Source organism: Cicer arietinum, chromosome 5, assembly GCF_000331145.2.
Source record: "Cicer arietinum cultivar CDC Frontier isolate Library 1 chromosome 5, Cicar.CDCFrontier_v2.0, whole genome shotgun sequence".
NCBI lineage: Eukaryota > Viridiplantae > Streptophyta > Magnoliopsida > Fabales > Fabaceae > Cicer > Cicer arietinum.
The window spans coordinates 36,410,305-36,418,440 of NC_021164.2; the positions used below are offsets into that span (position 1 = coordinate 36,410,305).

Sequence of the window (8,136 nt, forward strand, 5' to 3'; positions counted from 1 at the left end):
TTGGACTCATCGAGCCTAAGGCTTCAAATGGACACCGGTTTATCCTAGTAGCTATTGATTATTTCACAAAATGGGTTGAAGCCGCTTCTTATGCCAATGTTACGAGAAGTGTGGTTGTCAGATTCATCAAAAGAGAATTGATTTGTCGATATGGATTGCCAAATAAGATAATCACTGATAACGCGACTAATCTGAATAACAAAATGATGAAATAGTTGTAAGATAGTTTCAAAATTCAGCACCATAATTCTTCTCCATATCGTCCGAAAATGAATGAGGTTGTAGAAGCAACAAATAAGAATAACAAGAAGATCATACAGAAGATGGTGGAGACATATAAGGATTGGCATGAAATGCTTCCCTTTGCATTACATGGCTATAGAACAGCTATTCGTACCTCAACAGAGGCAACTCCTTTCTCATTGGTGTATGGAATGGAAGCGGTACTTCCCATCGAATTTGAAATTCCCTCGATCAAAGTCTTGATGGAAACAAAACTAGAAGAGGCAGAGTGGGTTCAATCACGATATGACCAATTGAATTTCATAGAAGAAAAAAGAATGATAGCTTTGTGTCATGGTCAGCTATATCAAAAAAGACTCAAAAAAGCCTACGAGAAAAAAGTCCGTCCTCGAGAGTTTCAAGAAGGAGAATTAGTGTTAAAGAAAATATTGCTCATAAAAAAGGATTCTCGAGGAAAGTGGACTCCGAACTACGAAGGACCATATGTTGTGAAAAAAGCTTTCTCTGGGGGAGCTCTAATACTCGCAGAAATGGATGGAGATGAGCTTCCACTTCCAGTAAACTCAGATGCAGTCAAGAAATATTATGCCTAAAAAAAATAAAAAAATAATAGAAAATTGGGCTCGCTAGGTTGAAAACCTGAAAAGGCGACCTAAGCAAAAATTAGAGCATCTCGATGGATTGAAAACTTGCGGTCCATGCAAAAGTTAGGGATAACAAAAGAATCAAGTGTTTCAAGTTGAGGCAGTTATTATTCTTAGAGGTTCTAAATTACAAGATCGACTAGCGTTTGTTGTCTCTCCAACTAAAGCTAAACACACTCACCACATTGTAACTCATGTCTCATTTGTTTTATTTTCAATGTAATGAATGTACATTTTCCAATATCATTGTTCGATGTTGTGTCTCACTCTTTTTTTAAAAAAAATGAGTCTCATTGTTGTTTGTTCTAACGTTTTTAAAAATGTTATTTTATGATAATAAATATGGGAATTTGAAATATATGAAAATATAAAAAAAAAATATCTTGAATATTTTGACGCTTGAAAATATATACACGGGAACGCGAGATATTGGTTGTATAAGAAAAATGAAGGGTAAGCATTTTAAACAATGCAAATTTGATTGGCCTCAAAAGACGAAAAAAAGGTGATTACACAAGATATATTAAAATCATTATGCGAAGAACGATTGTTATCTTCATTGATTCGTTGAATCTTGTATGAAGTCACATAAGTATTGGGGAAACAAAAAAAGTAATTAAAAAAAAAAGAGAATTTATCTCAATTGCATGCATCTTATATTTTTTCAAATAGTCATACATGGTCTATGCATCTTCACTCATATTTTACATATACTCAACAACTCCTTATATCATGCATAATGAATTAATCATGCATATCTTATGTGTATATCTTATTTATATTCAACAACTTTTATATCACATTATTCATTATTGCATTGCAATTACCATATACATGTTTCCTTTAAAAACAAATTTATCTCCTATTATCTTACCTTCTAAAATTTGTTTGGCATTTGATCTATGTCGATCTACGCATCGGTAATCAATCCGAAGACGATCTCATTGTTTATGTCGATCTACGCATCGGTAATCAATCCGAAGACTATCGCATTGTTTATGTCATCACATTACGTCGATTAACGCATCGATAAACAATCTGAAGTCGATCATTTTATCTATATATCGATCTACGCATCGGTAACTAATCCGAAGACGATCATGCTTTTATCTTGAGTCGCTCAACCGTTGATCATCATTTCAAATATGGTCATTTTTTTTATTTTTTTTTTATTTTTTGCCAATCACCAACTTCTTTTACATGTTTTCTCGTTTTTTAAATCAACAATTTTTTTTTACATGTCAAATTATTTTTTGTTTTCTCCTTACTTTCACAATTGTACAAAATTTAGGTCCTTATATTTAATTTTTTTTTACCACATAAAAAGACAATTAAATAGGGGCAGCTGTAATACCTCAATTTTGTCCATCATAATTCAAATAAAAAGTATATTTGTATTTGTAAAGATTGTAATACATTTAACATTAAATATACAACAAAAAAGCAAAACAAAATAAAACAATACAAAAGGAAGTCCCACTGCTTTTACATGTTTACTGCTTCACGTCCTTTCTCCATACTCTATCTCTTCATTTATTTTAATTTTATTATTTTTCAATCTAAAAATGATATTAATTTTATAATCTTGAATACTCAACCAAAAAGACCGACTCCTCCTTCCCTTAATTGTATCAGTTTGTTTGATGTGGTTGCCAAACCAGTGTAAATTCCAGAACTTATACGATGAACATAACCCTTCTCCTTAGTTGTATCAGTTTGCTTGCTTAATGTAGTTGCCAAAACAGCTTAAAAACCAGACATTTCTCCTTAGTTGTATCAGTTTGCTTGCTTAATGTAGTTGCCAAAACAGCTTAAGATCCATAAATTAATTTATACAATGAACACAACCCTTCCTCGTTTTAGCCTATATATTGGAAGAAAAAATCAAAACAATCACCAGATAAAAATTGGGAGATTTTCGTTTCTTGCTTTTGCTATTTCTAAAAAAAAAATAGAAAGAGAGAGTGTTACCACAAAGAAAAAGGAAGATCTACCAGATTGCTTCCCATCAATCATAGCCTTCAAGCCAGTTGTAACAACATACAGAAAGGGTATTTTCTCATCTTTGTTGTCTTATTCAAAGTTGTATAATATTGAAGGTTGAAATTTTGTTTTGCTAGATATGAATGAGTTTTGGCTGAGATTATGCGTGGTTATTATTTTGTTTGTGAATAATTTCTGATGTATGGAATCTGTTTGTTGCTACGCTGAAACTTGTTTTGCTATTTGAAATTTATCTGTTTTGTCTCGTACGCTAAATACACGCTATACACACATCTCACGCATGCCAACTATTTGTTAATTGTATTCCATTCTATTGATAATGTTGCTAGTTAGTTTAATAATATATTTGTGTGGTGGAAGAACTTTTTGTTCAGTTCTCTATTTTCAGTATTTATTTCATTTAATTATAATAATTCTATTTTAATGATGGACATAATTAAATGGCGATAAATATTTTTTATTTTAAGTTATAGTAGTTTTTTTTTTTGTTTGTGCTAATTAGTTTTAAAAAATGAATTTTATTTCTTCATTTATTAAATTTTAAAAAAAAAGAGTTTAAAAGAGGGTAATATTTATAATTAGTATTAAAATGTTATTTTTTTATTTAATAGATTAAGTTACAAGTCTATATATTTTTCTTTTCACTATTTTATTTCGAAAAAAAATCAATTTAAACTTATTTAATATTTAGTATCATTTTTTTTCTAAAAAAAATTATAAAATTAAAATTAAAAACAAACAAATATTTCATTAAAAATTAACTAGATGTGACATCTCTTTAATCTTTGAGTTATTAGAACACAAATTGGGACAATTTGATGGTTCTAAATCTCATATTCACAAATAAATTAAAAATGACATTTTAATCCCTGAGTTGCACAATACAAATTATATAGCTTTAAAATTTATTTTTATAAATGAATAGATTAAAAATCAACTTTTTAAAATTTAATTAGATGTGTTTTTTTAATCTTGGAATTGTTAAGACATAAGTCCTACTACTTGGTCTTCTTGAAACTCTATTTTATAAAAGAATAATAAAATATTCTAAAGAGGGTTAAATTAGATGTGACATCTTTTCACTCCATGAGTTTTGAGACACAAGTTGTATAACTCGATCGTTTTAAAACTCATATTTTAAAATTATTATTCAAATCAAACAAGTTCTTTTTTTTTCTTTTTTTTTTATGTTCGTCAAAATTAACTTTTTTAAGTAACAAAATACAATTTATTTAAAAGCAATCAACGCATTCACATTTTCTACCAAGAACTATGTAGTTTTGATTTCTCCATCGCACCGGGAGATACGTAGGAGCAAGATCACACTCTTGTCAAACACACTAATAAAAACTTTCTTTTTTCACTTTTTCTAATACACTTTTATCTCAAAAATCACATTTATAAAAAACAATTTATATTCATATTTAATAATAAAGAAAAAATAAATATATTTAAGTTGATATAATTTTGCACAATTAATTAAAGATAACCGTATTTTAACGGATGTCGTAGGGTGCTAATACCTTCCCTACGCATAATCGACTCCCGAACTCAAAATCTGGTTTCAAATATCATTTTTATATTTTTAGGTTTTCCAATATTTTCCCTATTTTAAAATAAATTTTGGTTGCGACTCCATTGAATTCGATGAAAACTCGAAATTTTAGACTGCGACAATGAGTTCATAATTAATGTGATATTTTCTTGTGTGTTTGACTAATACTAAATATGCACTTAATTGTATTTAAGTAATTCTAAATATATTTTCTTTTAATTATTTATTTTATGTAAAATTAGTATGTGTACAGATACTAAAATTTATTTTAACAAATTTTTAATTATAAAATTGCATATTTTTATTAGGAATCCAATTTTTAAGATTAGAATAGGTCTCTAAAATCTTTAAAATTGATGATGTGTAATGTTTTAGTTCAATTTTGTGACTTGATAGAAACTAAGAATGTATCTATAGACATGTTGAGTGGTGTGATATGAGGTTGTTATTATATAGATTTATGAATTAGTGTAATTCATTATCATAATTGGTATGCCTTATGCTTTGAATCATGTGCACTACTAATGTATATAGATATATGAACTACTTTAATGTATATAGATATATGAACTACTTTAATGTATATAGATATATGATTTTGGTTTTTTGGGTAAGTTTTGAAAAAACTTACCCAAAACTATTTTTCTTGTCGTTGCAACTGTTGCTTCATCAAAACTATTTTTGCTCCTGTTTTTGCAACGATTCATTCAAAGCATGAACTTGACTTCTCAAAGCATCAACCTTTAAATTAACCTCTGAATCAGAACGCATTGTTGCCTGATTTGGATTCAATGTTTTGGATATAGATCCAAGACTAAATATTCTACCTTTCTTTCTCCCAACTACATCCACCCATATATCAATATCAGACGACATCCACCCATATATCAATATCAGACGACATCCACCCATAGCCAACAAATCCTATGATTAGAGTACAAGGTCAGTCAATATCAAAAAGAATATTATAACATTAGCACAACAATTGATCTGAGATAATTAAAATAATTTCTGACACTTGAAAGATCTAAATAATTTAACACAATGTAATCTTATTATTCCTCAACAAGCCTATTTAGTCAATAAGAAAAGAAATACACCACATACCATTGCAGAGCTGGTGTCATTAGGTATCATAAAATGCAACTTCTTATAACGTGCTTTCTCTATCGACAACTAGTTTTGGATGAGTAAATGTAAAAACCTTTGCTTAAACAAAATCAACAAAACAATTATCAACAATAACAAGACAAAAACCTTAACAAACATGTAAACCAATAAGGATGAATACATTCACATGAAATCAAATAAATAAACAATAATTAAAAAAAACCAAGATAAATCAGTGTGCGAAATAAAAAGAATTCACATACAAAGACGGTATTGAAATTCCATCAAGGCACTCGAAAGACAGTTCATTGTTCCCAAAAGAACCTAGCAATTCACTAACCTAAATTCAAGCCAACAGCAATCAGACACTTGACCATAAACAACAAAAGTCAAATCATTGACAATGACAAAATGACAAAAAAAGTTACCAATATGTCAGCTTTCTCAGGGGCGTTCCAATGGTGCATGTTACTTGAGACTATGGTAACAGTATCTTCCCATCCCTTTAATTTAACTAATACCTGTTCCAGAAAAAAAAACTCAGGTCTAAATTAATGGAATTAATCAATTGAAGAGTAATATCAACAATCAGAAGATGGAAGCCCTGCTTGGAAAGTTATTATAATTGTCATAAACATCTTAATCAATGGGTGAAAGAAGTAAAATAATTTATATCTTATACTGAAAAAACAAAATACGGGTAGAGAACATAAAGTAATCAACCAATTGAACCCACACTATCATGAACAACAGATGAGATATGTAACAGTGAGCAAACATTAACAAGTTGATAAAATATTATTGCTTAGTAATGGCACTATACCCACCATGTTTTTCATGTCTAACTTACTAACACCCATATTTACATACATACAGGTGCCAAAATCTTAAAACTTTGTTTATAAAAAATTCAAACATACTTCACTAAATAATGCTTCAGAAAAAAATACAGAGAAATGCTGGAGAAGGATTACAGAAAAAATTACCCAACTTCACTTGAACAGAAAAAAAATGCTGGAGAAGCTTAAAAGGCATGACAGGTGAAACAACCACTCAAGCAACCCATCTGGCCGAGAATAAACACAAAATAGCTATTCAAAAATGTCAAGAATTAGAGTAAAAATATTTCTTGAATGAATTATATTGGTAGTACATCAGATATATATATACTAGATTACTTAACAACCAAATCCTATTAGTACTCATATATAACTAAATCCCTATTAATACTCATATATAACTAAATGCCTATTATTACTCCTATTCAACTGAATCCCTATATTGAGGGATATTAAATAGAAACAGATTTTGACACTCCCCCTCAAGCTGGTGAATAGATGTTCTCCATTCCCAGCTTGGATACAATTTTTTCAAAGTTGCTGCTGTTTATCCCTTTAGTTAGAAGATCTGCAAGGTTGTCTTGGGATGAGACATATGGAGTGCAAATTAGGCCACTATCGAGTTTTTCTTTGATGAAATGTCTATCGACTTCAATATGCTTGGTTCTATCATGTTGCACTGGATTATGTGCTATGCTAATAGCATTTATTATCACAATAGAGTTTCATTGGTTTATCCCACTTTATCTTCAGGTCCTCCAAAATAATCTTCAACCACAGTAATTCACATATTCCTTATGCCATTGCCCTAAATTCTGCTTCAGCACTGGATCTGGATACCACACTTTGTTTCTTACTCTTCCAAGTCACAAGATTCCCACATAGAAAAGTGCAATATCCTGTGGTTGATCTCCTATCTATAATTGACCCTGCATAGTCAGCATCAGTATATGCTTCAAGACTCACATTTCCATTTCGTTTGAACAAAATTCCTCTTCCTGGGGTCCCTTTCAAATATTGCACGATTCTGAGTGCAGCTTGCAAGTGTACCTCCTTTGGTTGATGCATGAATTGACTGACTAGGCTTACAACAAATGCAATATCAGGTCTAGTATGTGACAAATATATGAGTCTTCCAACTAATCTTTGGTACATTTCTTTGTCAACTGCAATGTCTTCTTCTGCATTTCCCAAATGTAAATTTGGATCGATTGGTGTACTAGCTGGCTTGCATGTTGTCTTGCCTGTTTCCTGCAGAAGATCTGTAATATATTTTTGTTGGGATATAAAAATCCCTTTCATAGAGTGAGCCACTTCAATTCCCAAGAAATACTTCAATTTTCCCAAGGTTTTAATCTCAAATTCTTTGGCTAGGTGTTGTCCTAACAATTGTTGCTCCTTTTCATCATCACCGGTCACTATAATGTCGTCCACATATACCAATAGCACTGTTACTCCCCCTGACTCAGAGTGTTTGATAAAAAGGGTATGATCTCATTAGCTTTGTTTGAAGCCTAGACCTACCATGACTCTAGCAAACCTCCCAAACCACGCTCGTGGTGATTGTTTAAGCCCATATAGAGCCTTCTTTAGCTTACAAACGGTGTTGGCAGCAATATGCTCACTATATCCAAGGGGTAAGTCCATATAAATCTCTTCTTCTAGATCTCCATGGAGGAATGCATTTTTTACATCAAATTGGTGCAAGTTCCAACTGTAATTAGCTGCTAGAGATAATATT

The 8,136-nt window shown here is 30.6% G+C and overlaps 2 long non-coding RNA genes across 2 annotated transcripts; both read right to left on the reverse strand.

Moving 5' to 3' along the window:
• Nucleotides 1-5,245: 5,245 nt before the first annotated feature.
• LOC140920264 (uncharacterized) lies at nt 5,246-5,842 on the reverse strand. The gene is made up of 3 exons (XR_012162988.1): nt 5,820-5,842; nt 5,554-5,650; nt 5,246-5,370 (listed from the first exon to the last, which is right to left on the reverse strand). It is a non-coding gene; the product is annotated as an uncharacterized lncRNA (long non-coding RNA).
• LOC105853037 (uncharacterized) lies at nt 5,833-6,648 on the reverse strand. The gene is made up of 3 exons (XR_001144931.3): nt 6,543-6,648; nt 5,985-6,077; nt 5,833-5,896 (listed from the first exon to the last, which is right to left on the reverse strand). It is a non-coding gene; the product is annotated as an uncharacterized lncRNA (long non-coding RNA).
• Between the last annotated feature and the right edge of the window lie 1,488 nt (nt 6,649-8,136).